Source organism: Pan paniscus, chromosome 10 (assembly GCF_029289425.2).
Source record: "Pan paniscus chromosome 10, NHGRI_mPanPan1-v2.0_pri, whole genome shotgun sequence".
Taxonomy (NCBI): domain Eukaryota; kingdom Metazoa; phylum Chordata; class Mammalia; order Primates; family Hominidae; genus Pan; species Pan paniscus.
In genome coordinates this window covers 118141603-118155641 of record NC_073259.2, presented here as the reverse complement: position 1 = coordinate 118155641, position 14039 = coordinate 118141603, and the positions used below count along the sequence as shown (strand labels likewise).

Below are 14039 nucleotides of genomic sequence, written 5' to 3'. Positions count from 1 at the left end.
ATGCTCAGAGAGAAATACGGAAGACGAGATCTCGTAGAAAACAAGAGGAGATGTCGTAAATGAGTCAGGCTTCCTGGAGTCCAGGACTAGGGAGGAACTCTCTATTGAAGACCACTCTAGGGAATCTTCATGCTGAAGTCCCACATTCAGTTCCTCTCTTCCTTCTCTTGGTCTCTCTGCTTCTGCTTTTTATCTCATGTCCTAAATGTCCAACTATTCAGCATAACTTTACTCTGCTTCCCCTCTCCATGCTCTGTAGCAAAATGCCCTGTTGGAATTAAATTAAAAATTTTTATCTCTGCTTTAGCAAGAGAGATGGTGACTTGCTGATGCAAGGAAGGTATTTCTCCTTCCAAGGGCGATGTATTCAGCTTTTGGGTTAAAAAGGAGATGCTGTCAGGCACAGGTGGTTATCTGGGTAGATTACATAAAAACACACAAGAAATGCTCTTTGTGTTAAAAGAAGAAAAAAGAAAAAACAAAACTTGGCCAGGCACAGTGGCTCACACCTATAATCCCAGAACTTTGGGAGGCCAAGGCGGGCGGATTGCTTAAGGTCAGGAGTTCGAGACCAGCCTGGCCAACATGGCAAAACCCCATCTCTACCAAAAATACAAAAATTAGCCAGGTGTGGTGGCACACTCCTGTAATCCCAGCTACTCAGGAGGCTGAGGCATGAGAATCGCTTGAACCTGGGAGGCAGAGGTTGCAGTGAGCCAAGATCACGCCTCTGCACTCCAGCCTGGGCTACAGAACTAGACTCTGTCTCAAAAAAAAAAAAACCCAAAAAACCTTGTTTCCTCAAAAACTTAAATATAGAATTACCACAAGACCCAGCAATTCTACTACTGGCTATATCTCCAAAGAATCGAAAGCAGAAACATGAACAGGAATTTGCAGAACCATGTTTATAGCAGCATTATCCCCAGTGAGCCGAGATTGTGCCGCTGCACTCCGGCCTGGGCAAGAGAGCGAGACTCTGTCTCAAAAAATAAAAATAAAAAATAAAAAAAGAAGTCCCAAAGTAGGGTAGCTCCTGAATTAGTTAACTCAATTGTTCGAACCAAGTTCTTACCATCATTCTGCTCTGCCATCCAGAGCATGTCATTTCAGAAAGACCATCTCTTCTCGCATCTGTTTCTTAGGAATGACTCCTTCCTTCTTTCCTTCCTTCCTGCCTTCTTGCCTTCTTTCCTTCCTTTCCTCTGTCCCTCCCTCCTTCCTTCCTTGACAGGATCTCAGTCTGTCAGACAGGCTGGAGTGCAGTGATGTGTTCATAGCTGATTGCAACCTTAGACTCCTGCACTCAAGTGATCCTCCCACCTCAGCCTCCCAAGTAGCTGGGACAACAGGCATGCACCACCACGCCTGGCTAATTTAAAAATTTTTTATAGACAGGTCTCACTATATCAACCCAGACTGATCTCAAACTCCTGAGCTCAAGCAATCCTCCCATCTCAGCCTCCCAAAGTGCTGAGATTACAGGTTTGAGCCAGTAAGCCCGGCCCCTCCGTCTTTCTTTAGAAGCCCCACAACAAATTTCCTCTTGTGTTTCATAGCCATACACTTGTTTTCATACCCATTCCTACACCAGTCACCCACAAGTAGAATGGGACTAACATGATATTCCTGAATTGGGGATGATGTTGTCTTTCTCAAGAGTTTAAAACCTGAATAAAATTGGGGATTCTGTTAACAAGGAAAATAGAATGGTTTGTTTTTTTGTTTGTTTATAGAGGGGGTCTCACTCAGCACTCACTGCAGCCTCCACCTCCTGGGCTCAAATGATCCCCCACCAACTGCCACCCAGCTTCCAGAGTAGCTGGGACCGTAGGCGCATGCCACCATACCTGGCTATTTTTTCTTTTTCTTTTTTTTTTGTTTGAGATAGAGTCTCGCTCTGTCACCCAGGCTAGAGTGCAGTGGTGCAATCTCGACTCACTGCAGGCTCTGCAGTGAATGGGTATGAAAACAAGTGTATGGCTATGAAACACAAGAGGAAATTTGTTGTGGGGCTTCTAAAGAAAGATGTAGGGGCCGGGCCTACTGGCTCAAACCTGTAATCTCAGCACTTTGGGAGGCTGAGATGGGAGGATTGCTTGAGCTCATGAGTTCGAGATCAGCCTGGGCTGATACAGTGAGACCTGTCTAGAATTCCCGGGTTCAAGCGATTCTCCTGCCTCAGCCTCCCGAGTAACTGGAATTACAGGCGTCCACCACCACACCCAACTAATTTTTTGTATTTTTAGTAGGGACAGAGTTTGGCCATGTTGGCCAGGTTGGTCTCAAACTCCTGGCCTCAGGTGATCCACCTACCTCAGCCTCCCAAAGTGCTGGGATTACAGGCATGAGCCACCACGCCCTGCCTCCACCTGGCTATATTTTCTATTTTTTGTAGAGAAAAGGGGTCTCATTATGTTGCCCAGGCTGATCTTGAACTCCTGGGCTCGAGGGATCCTCCTGCCTCCCAAAGTGCTGGGATTTCAGGCATGAGCTCCCATGCCCCACTTAGAATGAATTTTGAACGGGCAATTAAGAGTGTCTGCTACACCCCTGAGACTGACAAGCTCTCGGGATTAATGGACACGTGGGAACGACTGTTTCAAGCGTGCTTCTATTACCAACTAGCAAGTGAGGGGTATGAGTTCCCAAATTCTGGGTCAAAGGTGGCTCACTTACAGATTCTCATTCCAGCCTGTGAGATGGAGTAAAGGAAGAGTGGGGCGTGCTCTTTATTTTTAAGGTCATGACCTCTGCACAAACAGTTCCCTCTACTTCCTGCCCTAAGTAAGCCCTGGCTCTTCCCTGACAGTCCTTGAAGCCCTTACCAGGGAATGGTGGTCCTTCTCCCAACCCCATGGTGTCCTCTGTCCTCCACACCTCTATTACTAGATCCATAGTCCTCCATCTTGAGTAAGTGCTGAGGCTCCTGGCATCTGGCTGTACCACCTTCTGTGCCCTCTCATTGATGATGCCTACTCATCAATCAGTCAACCAACCAATCAACCCTTATTCTCAAAGGGCGTTGGCAACTGGCTTATCCTTCTCACCCCAGTTCCTACTGCCATACTGGTGACTTTAATGACCTAGGACCTGGCCGAACTCCTGGCCCCTCAGCTCCTGTCCCTTCTTATTCCAATGACCTTCACCTCCACTCTGCTTTAGCCACCATCTCCCTGGACCATGTCCTGGACCTTGGTTTCTCCTAGAAAAAATCTTCCTCTGAAGTCTCACATTTCTCTGATCACAGGCTTGCACCTTCTGTTCTTTTGATCATTCCAGCTTAGCAGTTCTTTGAACTACAGAATCCCTTGGCCCTTCCACTTTCTCCCTCTCAGGACCCTCCTTTCTCCAATTCCTTTCCCATCCAGCCTAGATTCCATGATCTTTGCTATATCCAGGCATGGATGTTGTGAACGACTCCCCGACATCCATTCCAACCCAGATGGTTGGTCCAAGCAGGTCATGGTCATTCCCTGTCTTTTGTCAGGAGAGGAACAGGCATGTGACTCACTTCTAGCACTAGAGGGTAGAGTGAGGTGGGACGAAAGGGACTCTGGGAAAGATTTTCCCATGAAAGAGACAAAAGAATTGATTATCTTTCTTTCTGAGGACGAACCCAACAACAAGGGTGGCAGAACAGAGAGACAGAAAGAACCCAGATCCTTGACTATGTTGTCAAGCCACTAAATCAACACACTCTGAAGCTTATCTTGCCCCAGGATATCCTAGTACATGAAATTACCATTTATTTCATATTTAAGCCAGCTTGAGTCAGGCATTCTGCTACTTTCACACAAAAGCACCCTAAATAACATAATTTGCAACTTGTGGCAAAAGCCCAGTCCTGGATCAATGTAAATCTCCTTCCATGCTGTTTATACCTGTTCTGGTTAGACTGGTGGAGAAGACAATAGGTCCTCAGTCCTCCAGAAACCTCAGACGTCTCTCTATCCTCCACCATTAGGAGAGCCTTAGTTTTCCTCATCTATCTCCAGCCTTTGTTTAGGGTTGCAGAAGACCTGGGTTGTTATGTAAAATGGCCAGCTATCTTGACTAGGAAACAGATATTTTTTGAATTTCCCAAGGATAGCATGGGTATTCAGCTTGGGTAGAGAGGAATAGAGGGGAGATCTTGAGGTTTAAATAAACCCAGCATTTATAACAAGGTAGGGTAGGTATATCCAGATTAAGCTGAGTGAACCAAGTCATTCCCAGTGGCTGAATTGAGTCAGGGTACAAAGAAAAGCTTTGCTGCCCTGTGTTGTGGCCTGGCAGGGGATGCAAGTCCCAGGAAAGGGTGATCTATGGGCAGAGCAACAGAATCAGCCTTTTGCTGCTGTATCTTGGGCCTGGCTAGTTACAGTCCCAGTAACACATGTTGACACCATAACAAACAGTAGACACCAATGATGACATACCTTAAAATTATGTGAACCACTTGGCAAGTCCTGGTGGGTTGCTGGGTGTGGAGGTGGAAGGCCGTTCCTGTTGGTGGGAAGGCCCCAGGTTGCTCCCATAATCTGTCACTTAGACTGCTGGCAATAACAAATTCATGGTCTCTAATTCTTACCACCACCCGGGAATTCCTGTTTTCCCTGTTGGCGCTCTCCTCCCGTTCACCATAGCAACTATTTTGAATCTTCTCGACACTCATCCCACTTCCCACCCTCTTGCCTTTCCTCTCATTCTCATCAGACAACTCTGCCTCTTATTTCTTTTTCTTTTCTTTCCCTCCTTCCTTCCATCCTTCCTTCCTTCCTTCCTTTCCTTCCTTCCTTCTTTTTCTTTCTTTCTCTCTTTTTCTTTTTTTTTTTTGAGACAGGGTCTTACTCTGTTGCCCAGACTGGGGTGAAGTGGTACAATCATGGCTTACTGCAGTCTTGACCTCCTGAGTTCAAGGTGATCCTCCTACCTCAGCCTCCCAAGTGGCTGGGACTACCCTGCCTCCTATTTCAATATTTGTGTTGAACTCAGGAGTTCGAGACCAGCCTGGCCAACATGGTGAAACCCTGTCTCTACTAAAAAAAATACAAAAATTAGCTGGGGGTGGTGGTGCACGCTTGTAATCCCAGCTACTAAGGAGGCTGAGGCAGGAGAATCCCTTGAACCCAGGAGGTGGAGGTGGCAGTGACCCAAGATCTTGCCACTGCACTCCAGGCTGAGCGACAGAGCAAGACTCCATCTCATGGCTCACACCTGTAATCCCAGCACTTTGGGAGGCCGAGGCGGGTGGATCACTTGAGGTCAAGAGTTCAAGACCAGCCTGGCCAACATGGTGAAACCCCATCTCTACTAAAAATACAAAAGTAGCTGAATATGTTGGCACACACCTATAATCCCAGCTATTTGGGAAGCTGAGGCAGAAGAATTGCTTGAACCCGGGAGGTAGAGGTTGCAGTAAGCCGAGATCGCACCACTGCACTCCAGCCTGGGCAACAAGAGCGAAACTGTGTCTCCAGAAAAAAAAAGAAAAAGAAAAAGAAAATATTTTTTATTTTTATTTTGCTATGTTGTCCAGGCTGGTCTCAAAATCCTGGCCTCAAGTGATCCTCCCACCTCTGCCTCTCAAGTAGCTGGGACTATGGGCGTGAGCACAAGACTTCACACAAAATAGATGCCATCTATCTGATTGGGACTACCCTTACCTTACTTGCTTATTTGCAACCAAACTCACCTTTTCCTCTATCCCACAGATGTTGTAGCACTGTCCAGTTGAACTTTCTACAATGGTAGGCAAGTTCTGTATGTCTTTGCTGTTCAATATGGTAGCCATTAGCTACATGTGGCTATTGAAATACGGCTTGTACAACTGAAGAAGTGAATTTTAAATTTTATTTCATTTTAATTAATTTAAATTGAAGTAGCCACATGGGGTGAGTAGCCACCCTATTAGGCAGCACCAGTTTAGCATAACTAAAAGAAAAACATTTTTAGATACCAAGGCACGGGGGTTTCTGCTAACCCTCTGACATCACTAGGCAATAGACTCTTGATCAACTTATTTTAAGAATTCTGGGCCAGGCACAGTGGCTCATGACTATAATCCCAGCATTTTGGGAGGCCGAGGCAGGCGGATCACCTGAGGTCGGGAGTTCGAGACCAGCCTGACCAACAGGGAGAAACCTCGTCTCTACTAAAAATACAAAATTAGCCAGGCGTGGTGGCGCATTCCTATAATCCCAGCTACTTGAGAGGCTGAGGCAGGAGAATCACTTGAACCCAGGAGGCGGGGGTTGCAGTGAGCTGAGACATTGCACTCCACTCCCATGGGCAACAAGAACGAAACTCGGTCTGAAAAGAAAAAGCATTCTGAATTAGGTGATGAGAAGGAAGCAAGAGAGAGTTAAAAAGGCACATTCACTGAGAAATAGCCCTGGAGAAATATAGAGGAAAATAACATTGCTTTGACATGTTGTTTTAGTCATGGCAGTTATCAAGAAAGAAACCACAGTGAACCATGGCTGGAACATTGCACACCCGACAGAGAAGAAAAGCCTTGGCCAGGCACGGTGGCTCACGCCTGTAATCCCAGCACTTTGGGCGGATCACGAGGTCAGGAGATCGAGACCATCCTAGCTAACACGGTGAAACCCCGTCTCTACTAAAAATACAAAAAAATTAGCCAGGCATGGTGGTGGGCGCCTGTAGTCCCAGCTACTTAGGAGGCTGAGGCAGGAGAATGGCGTGAACCTGGGAGGCAGAGCTTGTAGTGAGCCGAGACTGGGCCACTGCACTCCAGCCTGGGCGACAGAGCGAGACTCCATCTCAAGAAAAAAAAGAAAAAAAGAAGAAAAGCCTTGTATCGTGGCTGTAAAGCCCCACTGGTACGGACATGTTCACAGAGTCTGTGGGAAGAAGTATGGAACACCAGCCAGGTAGAGGAGAGTGAGGTGTCATCATCAGTTGAGTAATTTCAAAGGGTGTCCAGTTATCTTTGTCTGCATTTTCCATCTTTAATGCAAAATGTGTGCAATACAAATAGAATGGTAACTTGCATGTCCCATTTTGTGTAGCTGATTTTGCTCACTTTTGGAGACTCTTGTTGGGGCAGTCCTGGAGAAATAGCTGAGAGAGCAAAACAGCTGAATATTCATTATTTTCTTAAGTGGTCGATAACTGCAAAAGCTCTATGTCATTTCTTAAACAGTTTCTTTCAGTCTCTTTACCTCTAGGTATGCTAGTTTACAAGGACTCCAGATGCCCTGGGAGCTTCAAAATGTTTCGCCAATTATCAGAGGAAGGTAAGGCCTGCTGGAAACCAGAGCAAACCAGAATCAGGGACTCCTTGTTATCTTTAGATCATTAACTTATTATTATAATACTAAAATCCCCACCCATAGAAGAAAATTACTATTTTCTGACCATGCATCGTATGAAGAGACATGTTTATGGTTTGTGCCTGCGCATCTAAAGTTCCTCCCTGCACAGACTTACAAACCTTTCCACCCCATATGTAACTCTTTAAAATTCTCCAGCTTTCCACAGCTTGGGGAGGAGGAGGTGTTTCTGGAGTGAGAGGTCACTCCTTCTCCTTCTCTGGCCAGAGAATAAATCCAGCTGGCCTTTTTTTTTTTTTTTTCCAATTTGGGTGTTCTTTCTTTGCAAGTGATATAAAATAAGGAAAGGACTCAGTTTACCTATGACAGTTCTATCACTTTATATTTTGAAAAGTTATACATCTTTTCAAATCTGTAAAGTTTGAGTACATTTTCCTCTCCCTCGGACCTCCCCTAAATGAGTAGCCAATTGTTTAAAGATCCTATCTGGAGGAATTTATTTCTCCCTTGATTTAAATGTTTTTATCACACACTAAGTTCCTACTTTTTTTTTTTTTTTTTTTTTTTTTTTTGCATACAGAGTCTCACTCTGTTGCCCAGGCTGGAGTGCAGTGGCATGAACATGGCTCACTGCAGCCTTGACCTTCCGGGCTCAAGCGATCCTCCCACCTCAGCCTCCCGAGTGGTTGAGACCACAGGCGTGCACCACCACTGGCTGATTTATTTTTATATCTTGTAGAGACAGGGTCTCCCTCTGTTGCCCAGGATGATCTTGAACTCCTGGGCTCAAGCAATCCTGCTGCTTTGGCTGCCCAAAGTGCTGGGATTACAGGTGTGAGCCACCACACCCGGGTTCCACCTATCTTCGTGTTTAATACTTGACTCCATTCTGTTTTAGTAATTTATCTGTCAGGTCCCTTACTAGAGCGGCTTTAATTTCACAGCTTTACCATCGCTCTTAATATCTCCTTGGCCACCGGCTTACTTGTGAAGTGTTCATCCCGTGGCCTCTGGATACTCACTGTCTCCTGGTCTTCCTCTCCTCCCTAGTGCCTCAGCTTAGTCTCCTTGATGTTGGTGTCCTTTAAGGAGCTGTCTTCAGTCCCCCTCCATGTCACTGTACCCTTTCCCTGGGCAGGACCCTGTCTCCACTCTTGCCCTTTCTGCCCATTTTCCAGGGTGCAGCCAGAGTGCTCTGAGTTGCAAATGAGATCATGCCACACCCTTGTTTATAAACCCACTTATTGCTCTCAGGGAAAATTCCAGACAGACTCCTTAACACCAGCACATAACGGCTGGACGAGGTTCAGGTGAATGTAGTTTGTTGGGAGGTGACCCAGGAAGAGGCATGGGGAAGGGAGGCAGGGAAGGGAAGGCAATCGACACAGGAAGCACTAAAGAGCAGGTCACGACCAGGCATGGTGGCTCACGCCTGTAATTCCAGCACTTTGGGAGGCTGAGGTGGTTGGATCACTTGAGGTCAGGAGTTCGTGACCAGCCTGGCCAACATAGTGAAACCTTGTCTCTACTAAAAATACAAAAATTAGCCGGGCGTGGTGGAGGGCGCCTGTAATCCCCACCTACTCCGGGAGGCTGAGGCAGAAGAATCGTTTGAACCCGAGAGGGGAAGGTTGCAGTGAGCCGAGATGGCGCTGCTGCACTGCAACCGGGGCAACAGAGCGAGACTCCATCTCGGGGGTGGGAGCGGAGGGGGGTGGAATTAAAAAAGGAAGGGCAGGTCACCGCTGTGGGCATCCGGGCTCTGTCCCACTAGGGCCCCCTGGAGACTGCCTAGACCTGCCTCAGTGCTGTCCCACCTGAGGGAATTGGGGTATTTAATCAGCAGTCCCCTAGCCTCTATTCTCTGAGAGCTCTCTCTCTTCTCTCTCTCTCTCTCTCTCTCGCTTCTTCCTTTTCTTCTTCCTCCTTTCTCCCTCTCTTCTCCCTTCACGAACGTCAGCGCTTGACGCCATGTTTGTTTGTGGCCCCGCCCACAGCCATAGCTGATTGGACTAGGGATAAATAACTAGGCCAATCATTCCCCTTGAATTCCGGAACGGGATAGTGGATCTGGGCTTGCACTCGAACTGTGGACACCTAACCTTGAAGGCAGTGTTGGACCACGTGCCCTGGGAGAAACAGAGGAATCCATTGTTTACAGAGACTCACAATAGGCGCACAGAGAGACAAACAGAGGCGGGCCCACGCAGTTTCAAACTGAAAGAGCAACTTCAGCTCAGGACAGTTTAGTTTCTGATTCTATTAATAGGTTCTCATGAGGTTGGGCCACATTTCCTGCACTTGAGCTCTGTGAGATAAGTGTTTCCTCAGAAAAACCTCCCTTTTCTGCTGAAGAATGTCACCTGATTTTCTGTAAATTGTAAACACATACACACACATGACTAAGAAATCCACCATTCAATCCCCAATCCCCATTTCTTCACACGTGGCTTCCTACTTCACAAAGAAACAGAGACCACCATTCTCAACATCCCACTTAGTCTATCAAAATCTTTGAATGGCTCAAATGGTTCCATCTTCTCTACATCCTTGCAACACACACACATTTTCCCATGACTCCATTAAAGACCATTCTTACCTCTCTTTCTTTCTTTTTTTAGACGGAGTCTCGCTCTGTCACCCAGGCTGGAGTGCAGTGGCGCGATCTCGGCTCAGTGCAACTTTCACCTCCTAGGTTCAAGTGATTCTTCTATCTCACCCTTCCGAGTAGCTGGGGTTACAGGCGGGCGCCATCACACCCGGCTAATTTTTGTATTTTTAGTAGAGACAGGTTTTGCCATGTTGGCCAGGCTGGTCTTGAACTCCTGATCTCAGGTGATCCACTCGCCTCGGCCTCCCAAAGTGCTGGGATTACAGGCATGAGCCACAGCACCCGGCCTCTTACCTCTCTTTTTCCTCCTAGCCAAGACTATAGAAGAAATAGTCCATGCCTGTCTCCACTGTCTCCTCTCATTAGTCCTTACTTGCACTGTTTTGTGGGAAAGCGTTTCATTTTGAAGATGTGACTTGAAGTGTCTGTGGGTTATATAGGTTCATAGAGTCATAGACTATGCACAGAATTCAGATATGGTCTGGAGATACAGATTTAGCGTTCAGTGATTTAAAAAGTAATGAACGCAGGCCGGGCGCAGTGGCTTACCTGAGGTCGGGAGTTCGAGACCAGCCTGACCAACATGGAGAAACCCTGTCTCTACTAAAAATACAAAAAATTAGCCGGGCGTGGTGGCGCATGCCTGTAATCCCAACTACTCGGGAGGCTGAGGCAGGAGAATCGCTTGAACCCGGGAGGCAGAGGTTGTGGTGAGCCTAGATCGCGCCATGGCACTCCAGCCTGGGCAACAAGAGTGAAACTGTCTCAAAAAAAAAAAAAGTAATGAACGCATATGGTAGAAAAAATTCAGATACAAGCAGGGTGATAAATAAATCGTCAAACACCGACTAATTCCCCCAGCCCCAGCTTGCTTCCCAGAGACCACCTTGTATAGCCTTCCAGATGTGCTAGCTTCATGGGCATGGGACCTGTGCAGTCATATAGGGACCCACACTTAGAAGGAATCTGAATTTGTTTAACGCTTTGCTGTCACCATTTTGAAATGTTTAACTTTTAAATAACGGACTTCACATTTTCATTTTGCACTGGGCCTTGCAAATTATATAGTAGATCCTGTTTCCAGTTATATTCCATGCATAATTAAACATATAATATACATATATACCCCCTCCTCCCACCTGCTTCGCATTTAGCATTTGATTATTCTTAAAACAATGTGTGTGGATGAAGTTTCCCAGGGAGAAGATGCAATAGTCATTAGCGCTGTTCACCAAATATTTCTGCTTCTGCAGTTTCTGGATACATGGTGGACATATGCAGGAACTGCATTTCCTGGTTCCCTAGTGGTTGGGTAGGACTAAGTGATTAGTTTTGACCAATGAGTAATGAGTAGAAGTGAGTGCATTTCTAGGTCAGAGCTTTTTTTTTTTTTTTTTTTTTTTTTGGTAACTTTATATTCTTTCCATCACGAGGTCGGAACATTTAATTGCTACTGTGAGACTCTCCATAGTTCTCATTAAAGAGTTCAAGACAGTGGCTGTTCCGTTAGCCTTGATCTCTGAGTGACTACAGAGAGTAGAGCCTTCTGGGAGATCAATGATGGACATGTAGTGTGGGTGAGAATTAAATCATCACTGTTATAAGCCATGAGACTCTGAGAGTGCTTTCTTATTTGAGCATAACCTGTCCTATCCAGATAGGAACATAAAAAGTGCTGAGAGACAATTTGTTGGAACTGAAATTTACAGGGAGAAGAGAGCCAGAGAAAGTTAAGACAAAGGTCGGATGCAGTGGCTCATGCCTGTAATCCCAGTACTTTGGGAGGCTGAGGCAGGAGGATCACTTGAGGCCAGGAGTTTGAGACCAGCCTGGGTAACATAGCAATACCCTATCTCTACAAAATTAAAAAAAAATGGCCAGGCTTGGTGGCATGTGCCTGTGGTCCCAGCTATTCAGGAGGCTGTGGCAGGAGGATCGCTGGAGCCCAGAAGTTTGAGGCAGCAGTGAACTATGATCATGCCACTGCGCTCCAGCCTGGGTGACAGAGCAAGACCCAGTCTCTAAAATAAACAAATTAAATTATTTTTAAAAAAGAAAGATAAGATAAAGAGTCATAGAGGTACAAATGAGAAACCAGGAGAACATGGGACCCAGGAGAGTCATGGAAACCAAGGGAAAAAACTGCTCCAAGAAGCAGAAAGTGGTCAGTGGTGTTGAATGCATCCAAGAGATAAAGTAAAATAAGAACTAAAATATATCAACAAAGTTTGGCTACTGAGAAGTCTTTGGTAACCTCATTGAGAACAGAATCCATGGAGTGGTGGAGGTGGCAATGGTGAAATAGAGGACAAGGGCTGAAGGAGTAGAGAGGGGAGAGCGTGAGGGATCAGTGCAAGAGCTCAGCAGAAAGACAAATAGGCCAGGCGCAGTGGCTCACACCTGTAATCCCAGCACTTTGGTAGGCCGAGGTGGGCGGATCGTTTGAGGCCAGGAGTTTGAGACCAGCCTGGCCAACATGGTGAAACCTTGTCTCTACTAAAAACACAAAAATTATCCGGGCATGCTGGTGTGTGCCTGTAATCTCAGCTGCTTGGGAGGCTGGGGTAGGAGAATCTCTTGAACCCAGGAGGCAGAGATGGCAGTAAGCTGAGATCATGCCACTGCACTCCAGCCTGGGCGACAGAATGAGACTCCGTCACAAAGAAACAAGCAAAAGAAAGACAAGAAAATAGATGTCTTAGAGTGGTAGCAAGAGCAACATTGAAGTGATTTGCCTATTCTGGACATTTCCTATAAATAGAGTCATAAAAGAAGTATCCTGGTCAGGCATGGTGGCTCACGCCTGTAATTCCAGCACTTTGGGAGGCCGAGGAGGGCAGATCACGAGGTCAAGAGATTGAGACCATCCTGGCCAACATGGTGAAGCCCCGTTTCTACTAAAAATACAGAAATTAGCTGGGTGTGGAGATGCACGCCTGTAGTCCTAGCTACTCAGGAGGCTGAGGGAGGAGAATCACTTGAACCCGAGAGGCGGAGGTTGCAGTGAGCTGAGATTGCGCCACTACACTCCAGCCTGGCGACAGAGTGAGACTCCATCTCAAAAAAAAAAAAAAAAAAAGGTGTCCTTTTGCATTTGGCTTATTTCACTTAGTGTAATGTTTTAAAGCCTCATCCATGTTGAAGCATGGGTCAGTGCTTCATTCCTTTTTAAGGATGAATAATATTCCCTTTTATGGACAGACACCCTTTTGTGGATTCATTTGTCAGTGGATGGACATTTGACTTGTCTGCCTGTCCGCTGCTATATCCACTATTCCTGGTGCTCTTGGGAATGAATGAATGAATAAGTGAATGAATAAAATGAACAGAGCTGTCCAAGGTCACAGAGCAGGTAAGATGTGAAACCAGGATTGGAAGTCAGGCCATTAGTTCCCTACAGCCAATGTTCTTTTTTTTTTTTTTTTAGAGGGAGTTTTGCTGTTGCCCTGGCTGGAGTGCAGTGGCGTGATGTCGGCTCACTGCAACCTCTGCCTCCTGGGTTCAAGCAACTCTCTTCCCTCAGCCTCCCGAGTAGCTGGGATTACAGGTGCCTGACACCATCTCTGGCTAATTTTTGTATTTTCAGTAGAGATGGGGTTTCGCCATGTTGGCCAGGCTGGTCTGGAACTCCTGACCTCAAGTGATCTGCTCATCTTGGCCTCCCAATGTGCTGGGATTACAGGTGTGAGCCACCCTGCACCGCCAGGCCGATGTTCTAAGCATCAGGCTCTACCTGTGAATCTTCTCTTTTTACAGATGAAGATGACTGTATCACTCAGATTCCTGGTGGGAAAGCAATGGTATACTCAAGTGGGGTAACTAATGATGGGACCATTTACAAAGGTGTGGGCAGAGTTAAGAAAAAGCAATAAGGTGGTGGTGGGGGGCGCGGTGGCTCACGCCTGTAATCCCAGCAGTTTGGGAGGCTGAGGCGGATGGATCACAAGGTCAGGAGATCAAGACCATCCTGGCTAACACGGAGAAACCCCGTCTCTACTGAAAATATAAAAACAAAATTAGCTGGGCGTGGTAGTGGACGCCTGTAGTCCCAGCTACTTGGGAGACTGAGGCGGGAGAACGGCATGAACCGGGAGACGGAGCTTGCAGTGAGCCGAGATTGTGCCACTGCACTCCAGCCTGGGCGACAG

The 14039-nt window shown here is 46.6% G+C and overlaps 1 protein-coding gene across 1 annotated transcript in view; it reads right to left on the bottom strand.

The window, feature by feature from the left end:
* IFT81 (intraflagellar transport 81) overlaps positions 1–9206 on the bottom strand; it is a 151964-nt gene extending 142758 nt beyond the window's left edge. The window contains exons 1-2 of the mRNA XM_055096120.2: positions 9098–9206; positions 4422–7251 (exon numbers count right to left, since the gene is read on the bottom strand). The gene's annotated coding sequence lies outside the window, so the exon portion shown is untranslated. The remainder of the gene's footprint in view (positions 1–4421; positions 7252–9097) is intronic.
* Between the last annotated feature and the right edge of the window lie 4833 nt (positions 9207–14039).